The sequence below is a fragment of the Sparus aurata genome, chromosome 5, assembly GCF_900880675.1.
Source record: "Sparus aurata chromosome 5, fSpaAur1.1, whole genome shotgun sequence".
Classification (NCBI taxonomy): domain Eukaryota; kingdom Metazoa; phylum Chordata; class Actinopteri; order Spariformes; family Sparidae; genus Sparus; species Sparus aurata.
Window position 1 is genome coordinate 36,527,921 of NC_044191.1, and position 12,328 is coordinate 36,540,248.

Below are 12,328 nucleotides of genomic sequence, written 5' to 3' on the forward strand. Positions count from 1 at the left end.
CTCACTGGTTCTACACGACTGCTCATATACAAGGTCTCAAAGGAGAAGTGAATCTTTGTGACAGGTTAAAAACAGAACAGTGATCTTTGGATCTGTCCTTCATTTAGACCAGGTGAGTCATTCAGAACAAGTCCTGAAGTTAAAGAGCAGCAGCACCAGGTGTGGGCCACAGAACCGGACCCGTGTGGCTTCTTCTGGGCCTAAAACCCATTATTAGAAACCCAGCAGGCTGAAAACTGAGAATCATTCACAGTGAAGATGAAACTCATCGTCTCGTCAAAATATCAACAACCAGCGACGAAATGAACCAAATTACATTCACTGAAGTTCTGTTCTGAAGTCCAACTGGAGGAACTTTACTTGAGTAATTCAGTGTTCTGTTACTTTATATTTCCACTGCACTACATTCCTCTAAAACATTTAGTTACTAGTTACTCTGCAGATTTAGATTACTCAGTGTTTGCAGGGTACAAACTGAGACGAGTGACCAATCAGACGGCGCTTCGGGCAGGACATTGTGTGACAGGATGTTGCATCAGAGCCAAAGTAGCAAGTAGTTTATTTTGTCTGCAATCTGACAGAATAATCACGATACCGTTCATCAGATAATCTGAACATCAGCCCTGATAATCGGTCTGCCTCGATCAGCGATGTTCACATTTCATATCACGATATTGTCTCGGCCAAACGTCACAACAGACGATATTGTTGTCTTACGGCAAAGACGACATGAAGTCTCATTAAAGACCTCAGCTCGCTGGTTTCTTCAGCTTCACAGTAGAAATATTGGTGACGAGCTGGCGTTTTTCTCAGTAACTGAGTCGTCGTGTCTGTGTGTTTTCACGCTGTGTGCATGCAGCTGCATCAGGCCAGTTTACCTGCAGTGACCTCCGTCAGCCCTGTTTTATTCTAAAACTCCCGTCCAACATCTCATCATCCTAGTTTGTAAACTGTGGCACAGAGAAGCCACCTCGAGCCACACAGTGAGCATGTACAGCCTGCATACATGGAACACCAAGGGAAGAGATGTTTCTGCTGTGTGAGCGATGTGAGCTGACGTGTAATGAAGAAACATACTCAGAGTACTGCTGCAGTCAAACTGCTGACTGAACCTTCATCTCCCTGAATATTACAGAGGAAGAGAGCAGAAGGATTTTCTTTATACAAGCTCCAGTTGGTTTGAATCCACTGAGCTCTGTTTAACTGGAAACATTTCTCGTCTCCTACAAAGGCGACACGTGACAGGACCGAATCAAACACGGTGTCGTGATCAGGACCAACGTCCTGTTACGCTACGTGTCGTCTTTTAACTGGTGTCACGTGTATTTACATGGAGCTGTTGAATTATGTTAACAATTGTAATGTTTTTCAGGAGACAGAGCTTCAGTCAACAGGCCGACTGCTGGAAGCTGTTTGAACATTTCACATGTCATCATATTTGTTCAGTAGGTGCTGAGGGCTGATGTCGGCCTCAGGTTAACTTGTCTTCTTGTTCTTAATGTCAGTGAATGTCTCACTGTCTCCATGATGTTGGACTGTATCAAGAGCTGCAGCTGTTTCACAAACTACATCTGAGAAGGACGACAGCAGAAATATAGAAAAAGATATTAGCTGCAACTTCTTCAGCAGCTTCCAGGTCATGTGACCTCTTGAATCAAACTCAGTCCTGGTTGGATGAGACACGCCTCTTTTGATTGGATTCTGGTTCCTCCCGATCACAGACGGTACATTTGTAGACTGACAGCTCAGTGGACGGGGCTCATCCCGGCTCAGCTCACATTATACAGATAAAGTGTTATTGATTAAAACATGAGGAGCTATAATCACAAAGAAGAGGTGTAATTCTGTATGTGTATGTGTGTATATAAAAACATGTACATGTATTATTATTATTATTATTATTACTATTTCATTAGTTACATGATCTTTGATTAATGAGTATTGGACAGTATCTGTATATTTTTATATTTGTAATTATTATAATTGTGTTCATGCAACCATTTGTGAATGTTTTTATTACATTTTTAGTTCACATACGACAATAATACTGCAAAAATACTTTTGTAGCCTAAATTGTGAAATTGCGCGTTTTCAGTGCATATTCAACTAAACGTTAACACAGGAAGCACTTTCTTTTTCTCTTTTTTTTTTTTTGTGTCACATCTGAATAAATTAAATGTATCCAATAAAGGAAATGCATGTTTGTGCTATTATGGGCATAGCTTGCTCTGCAGTTTCTGGCTCAAGGGTGTCAAATCCTTGAATTCCCAAAATCTGTTCATTGGAGAAAGTCAGCAGTACCTGCTGCTGAACTGAAGACAGGGGATGTCCTCTGCCGGTCCACCACCTGGTTCATTTGCCGAGGTTTTATTATAAGCCATTTTTTCCTTTGCTCTTCTTCTTGCATCTTGCCATCTCTTAATTTCATCGGCCGTTCATCTTGTTTTGCTGACAGCATTGACTTTGTCACAGATATCCTCCCGTATTGCGTTTCTCCTGGATATATTAATGTTTCTTTGTTATAACTCGTGAATATGTGTATTTGCCTCCTCCACTAAAACCCAAATTCAATGGCTTCATCTTTCGGTTGCGCCACTCTTTCCCATGTTCTCCATGGTGAAAACTAGTAACACACGCAAAAACCTCATTTAAATAGGGCGGTTTCCAACACGTTTGCACCTGTTATTCATTTCACAAGCAATCTTAGTTGATCACAACACGCAAACCAACAGTGCGTGCAATCTGTTAGCGCGCGCAAGCAATTTAGCGCCCCTTATCTGGGATCTTAGTAAATCAGGCCCTCAGTGTGGTAATGTTGCATGCTGAATAATATTGGATAAGATAACGACGACATTGTCTGGTCCAGCTGCTGAAAAAAATGATCGTCTCATAAAAATTGGAATATGTTGGAACAAATAGAGCAATTTAGGTAGACTCACCATTTTCACCAGGTTAACAAGTTTACACTTATCAATAAGAGGGTGAAAATTTTTGTCGGAAAGAAGAATCAGTGACGAATGGGAAAGAGGACGATCTTCCCAAACAGACGGTTGATAGGCAAAAATTCACTTTAATTCAGATGTAATTTATAACCAGAATATCTGCTGAGCTGGGTTAGAATGTGTGTAACAACAGGGATTGATGAGGCAGGTTTGACACATATAATAGCAAATCATCTACAGGAACAACGTGGGTGACGTTGTTCCTGGTGATGCCCTCAACTCGAGTCGTCTCTTATGGTGTCTTTTTCCTTAGTCAATCTGGTTCCAGAGGCCATGAAGCGTGTAAGAGATATTACTCACCATTACTAAAGAGTCGGGTCAAATTTGGGTTATAAAAAGTTATGCTTTTTCAGGTCAGTGCAGGAGAGCGCAATGCATGCGTCTACTCCATTCCTCTCTCCACCGAAAGTCTGCAACCATTCGTTAACTGTTGTCTTCAAATACAGAATATAGAATAAAGGTGTAGTGATGGTTAGCAGCATCCTGTCCTGCTGTGTGTCATGTGACACCTGGAGGCTGTTTAATGTCACCTGGAGCTGCTGACATACGTTAAGAATTTGAATGTTTCCTCTGTTTGTTATATTCCAGGAGACAAAGATCAGTCAACAGGCCGACTGCTGGAAGCTGTTTGACCTGAGAACATTTTACACCTCATCATACTGTCATCATATGTGTTCAGTTGGCTTTAAGGCCTAATATAATTTAATGTGGGAGCCTTCTGTAACATTACACACTGTGGAGGGAGATGAGTTTGCCTGATATGAATTCATTAGTTGTTAACTTCTACATTTCTAATCTTTCTTCATGTCAGACAGTGCACGTCTCAGTGTCTGATGATGTTGGTTTCTTCTTGTTACTGGATGTTGTTTTTGTGTTCTTGTACTTTAGGCAATGTTTTAAAATGACACATTTAAATACCTTTTATTACAGTTATTGTCCTTCAGGCACATTTCAAACAGCTTCAGTTAGAGTAAAAACCAAAGTGTGATGAAAGAGTCCTGATAAAGTGTCTGTGTGTCACCTGGTCTGTTAACCAAGTGTCCAACTAACTGTCTGTCCAACATCACACACAATCACACATCAAGCTACAGTTTCATACAAATGTCACAAGATGGCAACAAACAGCTATTTATTTATTTATTGATGGATTTATTGATCTTTCTTTTCAGTGGGTTGTGTTTCTTCCTCCAGCATATCAATAAGCATTAATGCAGCGAGCGCTCTCTTCCTGTTCTCCGGGATAGACATTAGTGCCACAAGACACAAGACAGATTGATATAATCCTGCCAGTTAACAACACGTGAGATGATGACAAATCAACAACCTTTCTTGCTAACTTTATTAATTCTAACTTGCTTCAGGTAACTTACAACTGTGTGGAAGTTCTATTTCATGCAGTTTACAGCCTGCAAAAAGAATGAAAGTTACATGGTGTGAAGCTTATCCATGATTCTGTAACACAAAACATCTGGAATGTGATCAGTACATATAGTATGTCTGCGATGAGCTGGTGACTGGTGCAGAGTGTACCCTGCCTTCGCCCAGAGAAATAACCGGTTTGGCTCCAGTAACCCCCGTGACCCTCATGGATAAAGGGGCAGATAATGAGATGAGATGAGACATACAGAATGTGATCAGTACAAGAAAAGTCACCTCAGAGGACATTTTAACCAGCGGCACCGCCAGGGATTTTGTCTAACACCTACACAACCCGGGCGGCTGTGGCTCAGCATCTTGTTATCAGAAGGTCGCTGGTTCGATTCCTCTGGTCTGCATGTGGAGGTGTCCTTGAGGAGGATACTGAACCCCAAACCACCGGCTGCAAGAGAGAGAGAGGTAGTGAGGGCTCAGGAGAGCAGCGCCAGGTGAGTGATTGACAGAGCTGCACCTGGTTAGTAATCACTGTCTCCCTTTACATGCAGTAGCGTGCCGGACATCAGAGGGGAGATGCTCAGGAGCAGAGATGGACAGAGTACTCGACCCCAGTACTTGAGTAAGAGTACAAATACTACTGGTCAAAATTTACTCCGTTACAAGTAAAAGTAGCTCAGTCGACATGTTACTCGAGTAAGAGTAAAAAAGTACTTGCTTTTAAAAGTACTTAAGTATCCAAAAGTACATGCTTTTAAATTACTTTAAGTAAGAGTAAGAGTAAGAGTACATTTCTTATTTTTCACATCAATTAATTACTATAATTTTTTCTAAATGAATTTAAGGAGCTTTTAACTCTTGTTTCTGAGAATGAACTCTTTGAAACCACCTGCACTGATGTGCTTGCTTTTAGAACCACAATGTTATATAAAGCCTGCAGAAACACCTATAAAAACAAATCAAATGAATGGGATCACAGGAGGACAGCAGATGTTGCAGATGTTTATTAACAATCATTAAAACTGTAACCAAATGAACCTGCACCGTCCAACTAACTCTCTATCATTTAGCTAAGTTGAGAACTGGAACCCCCTCAAAGACCAATGTTGTCCCCAGACCACTGGTTGAGAATCACTGCTTTACAACAAACTACATCTGATGCAGCCATTGTCGCGGTTTTGTGTTGACAAACGCAGTCGAGAGTGTGGCTACTTTGGTGGTATCCTTATGGGGAGGGATGACGTATTTCCGCTTTTACGTAGATACCAGTGGAGAGCGTGCACTGTGATAGGTTTCCTTCTTTGACAAACGCAGATTGAGTCCAATAGTATTTTAGAAAAAAAGAAGAGCAGACCTGAAAGTAACGAGTACTTTTCAGCCTTCCTAGAAATTAACTTGAGTAAAAGTAAAAATATTTGTCTTGGAAACGTATTCAAGTAAGAGTAACAAGTACCAAAGAAATCTAATACTCAAGTAAAGTACAAATCCTATGGATATGTACTTAAGTACAGTACTCAAGTTAATTTACTCCGTTACTGTCCACCACTGCTCAGGAGAACAGACGGGAGATCTGCAGGACGCGACGCATGAGCTGCGCTCGGTCCCCTTGACTGTATTATTGTGTCTGAGGTGGTTTGAGCAATAAAAGAGGCTTAAATCCAGAACTTGGTGCCTGCGAAGAGGACGCACGGTAGCACAGAAAAGGCTACATTGGCGCCCAATGTGACTTGGTAGGCTGGCGCACAGGATGACGGAGCCGCAGCATCTTCAGCCGGTGACGGCACTGGGCCAGATGCTGGGGAAGATTGCGGTGATGCACCAGGAGCAGGCAGCGCTGAATAGACAGCAGTTAGAGGCGCTCTACCCCCGGACGGAGGCACAGACCCAGCTGCTGCCGTTGCTGCTCGCTCAGTTGGGGGCAGGGGCACCATCTCCCCCTCCTCACTTGCTCTCAGATGTCGTGTTGCACAAACTGCTGGCGGAGGGCGATCCCCAGAGCTTTCTCAAGATGTTCCAGTAGACGGCAGTGGCGTGCTGCTGGCTGGCGGCAGACTGGACGTGCGGCTGCTCCCCTCACAGTCGGGGAGGCCCAGACTGCAGCCCTTGGCCTGCCGGCCTCCGCTCGGGGGAGCTTCCAGGCTGTAAAGAAAGCCGTCTTTGGCCCGGATGGGCTTCGTCCCCGAGGATCACCGGCGTCGGTTCTGGACCGTCTGGCTGGGGTGCACTGGCCATCCCTTCATGTTTGCGCAGCAGCTTGAGGATGCCACGACCAGATGGCTGCAGCCAGGGGAGTCTGCTGAGGAGGAGCAAATGTTGGAGCAGGTCGCAGAGGGTCACTTCACGGTCCATCACAAGGGCCAGCCACGGTCAGCCTCCAGCTGCCAGCCGCCCGATTCCAGAGGCCCGCAAGAGATCCCTGGCACTGCTGGTGGATCCTGGCCCACACGACACACCATTCGACCCTGAACCTGGTGCGACCCGGGGCTTTGGTGGAGGCATCCTCTGTGGGTATTAGGTGTATGCATGGGGATGTTCACAGCTACCCTGTGGTGCCATTTAAATTAGACATGGGCAGAAAAAGCATAGCATTAAGGCTGCGGTCAGCTCCGCATGATGCACCCCATAATCTTGGGCACGGATTGGCCTGGGTTTAATAGGTTATTGAGATAGTGTGTGGGGTGGCATTCATGACCGGTAACGACATGGGATGTGTGTGTGGTGCTCAGTGGTGATGCAAGGGTGTCTGAAGCTGCAGACGGGGAGGAGGAACTGGTGGGGCCTTCACAGGTTCCCTTGTTACACTCCATGGAAGATCTTCCACTCGAACAGTCTCATGATGATAATCTACACTTTGCCTTGTACCAAGTGATAAAAACTGGTCATTTGGTGCGCCCTGACGGCGTGCAGGCATATCCACACTTTACGTTGATTAGGAACAGACTGTATAGAGTGAGTCAGACAGGACAAGAAATTACCCAGTTGCTGGTACCAAAAAGCCGAGAAACTGTTTTCCAGGTGGCTCATTATGGCTGACAAAACACTAAACCAAATAATGACCTGATTCTACTGGCCCGGCATTCAGGAGATGTGCACCGCTGCTGTGCGTCGCACTGAATTCCAGCTGGTTAGTGTGAATGTACGGCCTGCATACATGGAACACCAAGGGAAGAGATGTTTCTGCTGTGTGAGCGATGTGAGCTGATGTGTAATGAAGAAACTTACTCAGAGTACTGCTGCAGTCAAACTGCTGACTGAACCTTCATCTCCCTGAATATTACAGAGGAAGAGAGCAGAAGGATTTTCTTTATACAAGCTCCAGTTGGTTTGAATCCACTGAACTCTGTTTAACTGGAAACATTTCTCGTCTCCTACAAAGGTGACACGTGACAGGACTGAAACAAACACGTGTCGTGATCAGAACCAACGTCCTGTTACGCTACGTGTCGTCTTTTAACTGGTGTCATGTGTATTTACATGGAGATGGTGACCTATGTTAAGAATTGTAATGTTTTTCAGGAGACAGAGCTTCAGTCAACAGGCCGACTGCTGGAAGCTGTTTGAACATTTCACATGTCATCATATTTGTTCAGTAGGTGCTGAGGGCTGATGTCGGCCTCAGGTTAACTTGTCTTCTTGTGTTTCTTAATGTCAGTGAATGTCTCACTGTCTCCATGATGTTGGACTGTATCAAGAGCTGCAGCTGTTTCACAAACTACATCTGAGAAGGACGACAGCAGAAATATTGAAATAGATATTAGCTGCAGCTTCTTCAGCAGCTTCCAGGTCATGTGACTGCTTGAATCAAACTCAGTGCTGCTTGGATGAGACAAACCTCTTTTGATTGGATTCTGGTTCCTCTTGATCACAGACGGTACCAGTGGCGGCTGGTGAAAAATATTCTAGGTGGGGCTGTTCCATATTCAGCCAGTTTCAGTGACCATCCCAATACAATTTTGAACACAAGCTACAAGAAACCAGTGTTCTGTGAAATAGTCAGTAATTATTTCATGCCAATATTACAAAGTTGAGGCATTCTAACACAAAAACCTAAACAACATATTGAACAAACACAAGCTTTTATTGATTATTAATTATTTATTTCTACACATATTTCTGCGAAGGCTGTTGACTTACACCAGTGCCCCCTTGTGGCGGAGGTGGATAGCTGCGCTGTTGAGCACATGAAACAGGGCCGGTAGCAGAAAATAGGCAACGCAAGAGGCACTCCATGAGAACAGAGTGGAAAGTGGACTATATACAATAACATGAAATTATATAGATTTACTTAATGTTTCTAGGAAATCTTACACTGTGTAAAAGGATGTATAATATAGAAACAGATATCAAGTGGCTGAACTCAAACCTTTGACTGGAAGAATAGTGTACAGTATTTTATGATCAAGCTATCAAGTAAAAAAGTAACTGTTAAGCATCATTGATGACGGAGTTTGGTTAGTGTTTACTTGATGCACATTCTAGAAACATATGCAGTAATTATTAATATTAACAAACACACTAATAAGACAGAAAATTAGGAATTTATAGAACGCTATACATTACTGATTGATTTCTTATGCTAAGGTCAGCTGTATACAAAGAAACGTTGTCATGGCTGCGGTGTGTGTGTGTGTGTGTGTGTGTCATCTTATTTGTACAGGATGTTGCCCATCTCTCCTTCTGTGTGGCAAACCTCTCAATGACCATATTATTAATGTCAGGAATGTCCGTAACACATTTCCTCTCCATGGAGAGCAGCCAGAGCGTTCAGGCGATCCTGTGTCGTGGTGTTTCTCAGGAAGGTCTCGATCCTCTTCAGATTAGAGAAGCACCTCTTGGATTCAGCTGTTGTCATGGGTGTGGTGATGAGGGTCTTGAGGAGGCTGACAGTCTCTGTGAAAGTGCTCTGAAGGTTGTTCTCCATGAAAAACTGGTACAGAGGCACTGCACCACTGTAAGCATTGAACTGTTTGTTGGTTTCCCCAACAAAACAAGGTCTACAGGAGTATTTCAATGAACAAACCACATATTTTTCTGTTACATGTGAGGATGCCTGATACACTGAATTTCTTTCTTATGTGTGTGAATGACAAAAAAATCCTCATGCAGCTTGTGACAGCTCTGTCATAAACCTGGAATCTACTGAGTGAGCAAAAATATGAATGCAAATATAAACTGCAGACCGCCTGCTGCATCATTCGACTGAAGTCAGTTGTGGCAACATGACATCGTGGACTTCACACCACCAGGCCTGAAAACACTAACAATGACATCACAGCTCAGCTCTGTAGCAGCCTCTGTTGCTCTCCTGGTCCCAGCATCCTCCGTCGCTTTTTGGGCTGCTGCTGCTCGTCTGGTGCGTTGTCCCCACACAGAGAGGAAACGGAGGCCCTGACCCAAAAAATAAAGTTTAACTTGCTAATTTACCATCAGACTCCTGAACTCCCAGTCACCCCCCCCCCAACACACACATGCACATCCACTGACTCACACACACACACTCACAGACTAACACTTTTATCTAGTAACTGCTTTTAACCTGTGATGTACATAATTAACTTATGTACAGCTGAGCTTCACACAGTGTTCTGGACCTGATGTTCCTCTGAGAACAGCTCCTTTATCCACCGATGGAACGACCTTTGTGTTACTACTCATTAATATTCAATATCAATACTGTCAGTTTGGATTTCTTCTCCAGAACCAGAACCAGAACCACACACCGCTTCTTTCAATCATCAATAATAAGAAACCGTTTGTTACCTTATTTTAAACATTCAGTTTGAGTATAAGAGAGCAAATGTGTGTGTGTGTGTGTGTGTGTGTGTGTGTGTACTTCAGGGACATGCACATGATTATAGAGGGGCAGGGGCTCAAAGTCAGAAAAGGACAGTACGTGTGCGCCAACAAAAATTTCAAGCCTTAATAACACAATATGTAGATTAATGAATGTAAAATTAATTAACACAGTACTTAAAGAAAGTCAACTTCTCAGCTGTCTGTGTAGCTGTGAGTGATATGCAACTGCCATTTCATTTGTGTCAACAAGTTATTGTCAACATGAGTTTATTCACATTTAGAGGACATGCAATTCAGCTGCAATTCTTAAAAAGCAATAAAACACTGGTTTATTATTAGGCTGTTTATTGGAGTGCAAGTGCAAACTAGAAATACAGGCCACACATCTAAACATGTGACAAAACCAAGAATTGATTTCTGTGACTGTTAGTAGGAACAACAATGTTTACAACAGCAAAGTCACAGTAAACTCAATATCTGGAAGAAGTTTAAGATTTGTGGCAGATAAAGTATTAAATCAACGTGTAAAAGTATCGCAATAGTGTTGGTGGGATCATTGTGGGGGCAAATCATCTCACCATTTATCTGCATATTTCAGATAAAATCAAACAGGAACTTTAAAAAATAAATTGTCATAAAACCAAAACTTTGGGTAAAGCAGATGTAGAAACCACATTATGGTGTTCAACAATTCAATCAGATCTGAAATGAATGCAGAACACTTCCGGTTCCCTCTGCTGGTGCTCCTGACACGTGATCCACGACGGTCCAGAATAAAACAACGTCTGTGATTATTTTACATTTTATTTAAGATGTGACGTTTTCTGCTCAAAGTCTCATTATCAGGAGAACAATAGAAATCTCTGAACGCTCGAATTGTTTGTGACAGTTTCTGCCAGAGTAAGCTAACATTCCTCAGAGCTGTCCTCACAGTTCTATTCGATTTCTTTTGAAGACGATAGTTGGTAAACTCCGATGCGGAGTTATGACGTCATGTTTCCAGTCCAGGGTCAGAAAGGCTGAGGCGCAGAGCGTAACAAGGAGGGCTGCACCTGTCACGGATGGTCCGTGAACGCACCAATCATCATGCTCATGAACTGGAAAGATCATGCAGTCAAGATGGCGCTGGCTCGGAGTGTACCGCCGGCCCAGCGGTCTGACTCACGGTACCGGAGCTCGAGACTGTTACGTTTCTTTGACGTGTCCGCCCGTCTCACGTGACACCGAACACCCCGTAATGATGACGGTGCGTTTGTTTATCGGATTTAACAGCGAGAAGAGCAAAGATGTATACTGTATAAAGAGAGGTGCATTATGGGAAGGACTGCAGTGAGCTGATGTAAGAGCGACACCTGGCGGACGATCTGCTGCAGTATGCACACAACATTCATATTTGTATGTATATATGCACACACATATGTATACATATATGTATATACATATTTGCACATATATATCAACTTATTCATTTATGTATTCATGAGTAGTGATGAGATAAGGAAGCCTATGCTGAATAATTAGCTAAAGATTAATGGATTAAACACGTTTACACTTTCATATGAGCGACTCTTTAGTTGTTTTGTTTGTTTATGAAAAAAAACAACTAAATGCATGTTCCAAATAAAGACTTAAATCAATCAGTGAGTTCATATATCAATCAATGTGTGTATGTTCACAGTGGAAATAATATAACAGTGTAAATATAAAACAAAAGAAGGTTAGAGCTTAATTTTTCATTCTTTATTCACCTTTCATACACCGACAGGTGAAATAAACAACACTGATCACCTCTTCATCACGGCAGCTGTTAGTGGGACATCTAGGAAGGAAGGAACAGAAGTGAAGGCTGGCCCGCGCGGTCCAATCTAACAGATGAGGTACTGTTGCTCAAACTGGTGAAGACGTTCATGCTGGTTCTGATAGAAACGTGTCAGAACACACTGTACATCGCAGTTTGTTTGTTGTGTACATGGCTGCAGAGCCGCAGACCAGTCAGGACCCCTGCCCACCGGAGCAGTGGAGGAAGGTGGCCAGTCTGATGAGTCACATTTTCTGTTACAGCACCTGGATGTCCGGGTGCGTGTGCGTCACTCACCTGGGGAACACATGGCACCAGGGTGCACTATGGGAAGAAGACAGTGTGATGCTTTGGGTGATGT

General features: G+C 43.2%; 1 protein-coding gene and 1 non-coding gene across 3 annotated transcripts in view; one reads left to right on the forward strand and one right to left on the reverse strand.

Annotated features, from left to right (window-relative positions):
- LOC115581335 (GTPase IMAP family member 8-like) overlaps positions 1 to 12,328 on the forward strand; it is a 451,552-nt gene that overhangs the window by 317,985 nt on the left and 121,239 nt on the right. The gene's annotated exons all lie outside the window — the stretch shown is intronic.
- On the reverse strand, positions 11,178 to 11,276 carry LOC115582486 (small nucleolar RNA U13). Its single transcript, XR_003984181.1, has one exon. It is a non-coding gene; the product is annotated as a small nucleolar RNA U13 (small nucleolar RNA).